At 49.3% G+C, this 4451-nt stretch overlaps 1 pseudogene; it reads left to right on the forward strand.

Moving 5' to 3' along the window:
• Positions 1–1394: 1394 nt before the first annotated feature.
• LOC114891801 lies at positions 1395–1517 on the forward strand (annotated as a pseudogene).
• The last annotated feature ends 2934 nt before the right edge of the window (positions 1518–4451 follow it).

Consider the following 4451-nt stretch of genomic DNA (forward strand, 5'->3'; position numbering starts at 1 on the left):
ACACTTTCCAATTCAGGCTTCCTTCTCTGAAACTGTTTCCTCAGGAAACATGGTGATTGAGAAAACAAATATAATGAAGCAACTAGACTGCCGCTAATGTGATTCTTTCAGTTACCTAGCACAGTGGTTAAATGGGCTTTCTAGTTCACAGAGCTATAAAGATGCCATAGCAGTCTCCAAAGAATCCCAAAAAATTCACTTAATTAAAAAAACCTCACTAAGTGTGATGTGATCTTTGATTATTTCAAAGCCATTCTGAAGGGAGACATCACTTCGGTGTCACCGTTTTGAATACAAATAATTATTTTAGCCTAAATCGTAAGGTCTGTTCACAAAAGACCCTCTTCGACAAAGACTTCATTCAATTCCTTCTTTCATTTTCCAAGCTATATGTTAACAACAAGAACGAACTTTCTTTCTCTTTCTTCCTTTCTTCCTCCCTCCCTCCTCCCTCCCTCCCTCCCTCTCTCCCTCCTTCCTTCCTTCTTTCCTTCCTTCCTTTCCTTCCTTTCTTCATGGCTGCGTTGGGTCTTCGTTGCTGTGTGCGGGCTTTCTCTAGTTGTGGCGAGCAGGGGCTACTCTTCGTTGCAGTGCATGGGCTTCTCATTGCCGTGGCTTCTCTTGTTGAGGAGCACAGGCTCTAGGCGTGTGGGCTTCAGTAGTTGTGGCACATGGGCTTAGTAGCTGTGGCTCGTGGGCTCTAGAGCGCAGGCTCAGTAGCTGTGGCTTAGTTGCTCCGTGGCATGTGGCATGTGGGATCTTCCCAGACCAGGGCTCAAACCCATGTCCCCTGCATTGGCAGGTGGATTCTTAACCACTGCACCACCAGGGAAGTCCCAAGAGCTTTCTTTTTTTAACTGAAGTATAATTGATTTACAATGTTAATTTCAGGTGTACAGCAAAGTGATTCAATTATACCTATATATATATTCTTTTTCTGATTCTTTTCCATTATAGGTTATTACAAAATATTAAATATAGTTCCCTGTGCTATACAGTAGGACCTTATTGTTTATCCATTTTATATACGGTAGTGTGTATCTGTTAATCCGAACTCCTAATTTATCCCTCCCCCACCCCCTTTCCGCTTTGGTAGCCATAAGTTGGTTTTCTATGTCTGTGAGTCTGTTTGTTTTGTAAATAAGTTCACTTGTGCCATGTTTTTAGATTCCACATATAAGCAATATCATGTGATATTTGTCTTTCTCTGACTTACTTCACTCAGTATGATAATCTCTAGGTCCATCCATGTTGCTCCAAGTGGCATTACTTCATTCTTTTTTATGGCTGAGTAATATTCCATTGTCTATATGTACCACACCTTCTTTATCCATTCCTCTGTCAGTGGACATTTAGGTTGCTTCCATGTCGTGGCTATTGTCAATAGTGCTGTTAGCTTTGTGCAGTGGCAGTATCATAGCCAATGAGGTTTATCCGAGGCATGATTACTGCTAATTGTAAATAGCGCTGCCATGAACATTGGAGTGCATGTATATTTTCAAGTTAGAGTTTTCTCTGGATACATGCCCAGGAGTGGGATTGCTGGATCACATGATAACTCTAATTTCAGTTTTTTAAGGAACGTCCATACTGGTCTCCATAGTGGCTGTATCAACTTACATTCCCACCAACAGGGTAGGAGGGTCCCCTTTTCTCCACACCCGCTCCAGCACTGTGGTTTGTAGATTTTTTGATGATGGCCACTCTGACCAGTGTGCGCTGATACCTCATTGTAGTTTTGATTAACAGCAAGAAGGCTGAATGAGCCAGCCTGGATCACGCTTTCCAGGCAGATGGTTGCATCTAAACACATTGTAAGAGCACCCGTTTGCCTCCCTGTGTTAACAGAAACCTACATTCCTGAGATCGTCATTCCCCTCATAACCCTTTAGAGCAAGGGCTGGCAAACATTTTCTGTAAAGAGACAGAAGGTAAATGTTTTCAGTTCGGCAGGTCAGATGGTCTCCGTGGCAACTACTGGACCCTGCTGTTGTAGCACAGGAGCAGCCATATGCAGCATGCGCACGCGCGGGCGAGGCTGCGAGCCAAGGAACCGGCGCTGAGCGGACACGCGCTGCGCTGGATTTGCTCGCCCTCGGTCGCCGACGGCCCCCTCACGGCTGCTTCGTCTCCGACTTGACCCCTCCGTGGCGGGGGCCCCGTCCTCGCCACTCTCTCCCGCCTTTCACTTGTGGCCACTCTGCTGGCTGCCCTCCTTCACCTCGACCTGCTTCCGCTAAGCATCCGTCACTGAGCCCCAGCCCGCCCCCCAGAACACACTAACTCTGGCACTGCTCTGGGCCCCAACTGCTCCTGACCTCTCTCTCTCCAGACCCAGGCCACCTGGGCCGCTTCTAAAGCTTCAGCACCCAGTCGCATGCCAAGGACCCCTCATGCTCCACCAACAGCCCTGACCCTGCCCTTGAACTGCACAGGCTTCTCTCGCCTGCCTACCCGCTCCAGCCACAGGCTGGACAAACAGTTCAAACTCACAGCGCCTGAAACCGAACTCAGTGGCCTCCCCCTGAAACCTGCCGCGTCCCCTTTCCCTCCTCTCATCATCCAAGGCATCACCCTCTTCTGACCACAGCCAGGGCGTCATCCTGGCCCCACTGCCCACCTCCATCCTGGCAACGGCTCCTGTGAAGGATCTGGACCCCAAGCCTCTCTCCATCGGCACTTCACTGCCCTCTGTCACATCTTCTTCCTCTTTCTCCTGAGCTCATTTCCAAGCTTCCTGTTTCTCCCCTGGCAGTGCATCTCTCTTGTATCCTATGGCCATGAAAACGAAATCCAGGGCTTTCCCAGTGGTACAGTGGTTGAGAATCCACCTTCCATTCCAACTCGAACACGGGTTCCAGCCCCGGTCCAGGAAGATCCCACGTGCTGCAGAGCAGCTAAGCCCGTGCACCCCAACTACTGAGTCTGCGCTCTAGAGCCCACGAGCCACAACTACTGAGCCCACGCACCGCAACTACTGAAGCCCGTGCGCCTACAGCCCATGTTCCACAACAAGAGAAGCCACCTCAATGAGAAGCCAGCGCACCACAACAAAGAGGAGCCCCCGCTCGCCACAACTAGAGAAAGCCCACGTGCAGCAATGAAGACCCAACACAGCCAAAAATAAACAAGTAAATAAATAAGGAAGTAGGAAATCCAGGGACTTCCCTGGTGGTCCTGTGGTGGAGAGTCCACCTTACAATGCAGGGGCCGCAGGTTTGATCCCTGGTCAGGAAACTAAGATCCCAAATGCTGTGGGGCAACTAAGCCCACGCACCACAACTACTGAGCTGGCGCGCCTCAACTAGAGAGCCCACGTGCCATAAACTACAGAGCCCACGTGCTCTGCAGCCCGTGTGCCACAACTACAGACCACAATTACAGAGCCCACGCACCCTGGAGCCTGTGAGCCACAAGTAGAGAGAGAAAACCCGCCCACCACAACTAGAGAGAAGCCCACGCGCCACAACGAAAAGATCCCGCATGTCTCAACGAAGATCCCGTGTGCTGCTGCTAAGACCCGCCGCAGCCAAAAATAAATAAATAAAATTTTAAAATAATAAAATAAATCTTAAAAAAAAAAAAAGGAAATCTAAACTCCTCTTCATGGTCTACTCAGTGGTTCCCAATGTGGCCCCATCGCCCACGTGGCCAGACTCATCTCTAGTCCTCCCCTTCCGTGAATCTGCCACCAAACCTTAGAGCTCCTTGAACTGCCTAAATGTGCCACGGTCTTTCATGCCTCTGTGACCTAAAAAAGAGCCACTCCTGATGAGAATCCCTTCCCCTTCCTCTGCCTGGCAAATTCTTAGTCATCCTTCAAGACCCCACTGAAATCGCACCCTCTCTAAAAACTCCCTCCCTAACCATCCCTCCTAAATGATCCCACAGCACTTGATATATAACTTTACTGCAGCCCATAAAAATATATATTGACTGCCCACTAGAGGCCAGGCACTGTAATATGTGCTTTCATACACATACAGCCCCATTTAATCTTCTGGTATAATTAACTCCATCCTTACAGATGAGAAGATGGGGGTCCAGAAATGGCACCCCAAAAGTCAGCCAGCCTAAAGATGTCAAAGTCAGGATGTACCCAATCTGTCTGGTTCCAGAGCCCCACTCCTTGCCCTCCACACCACACCTCTGTATGACATAGCCTTCCACCCAAAGCACCTGGTATTAGAATTACCTGTCCACATCTCTGCCTCTCCCACTAGCCCTTCTCTTCTCTAGAACCTAGCTCAGCACACGACACATGAACCCAAGCTCTAGCTCAGTGACTGTCCGAGAAAAGCATGGCCCAGCCCTCCGAAGGGATTCCCCTCAAAGTGTCCTTATGTACAGCATGTACCTTTCTGTGTCTGTCGGTGTCCCGTGACTTCTCCCTCAGACAGTCGATGGTGTGGAAGTCCTCATACGTCCCCACACCAGGGAATGGCTCGTCA

This window comes from Monodon monoceros, unplaced genomic scaffold, assembly GCF_005190385.1.
Source record: "Monodon monoceros isolate NGI ecotype Baffin Bay Population unplaced genomic scaffold, NGI_Narwhal_1 Contig94_ctg1, whole genome shotgun sequence".
NCBI lineage: Eukaryota > Metazoa > Chordata > Mammalia > Artiodactyla > Monodontidae > Monodon > Monodon monoceros.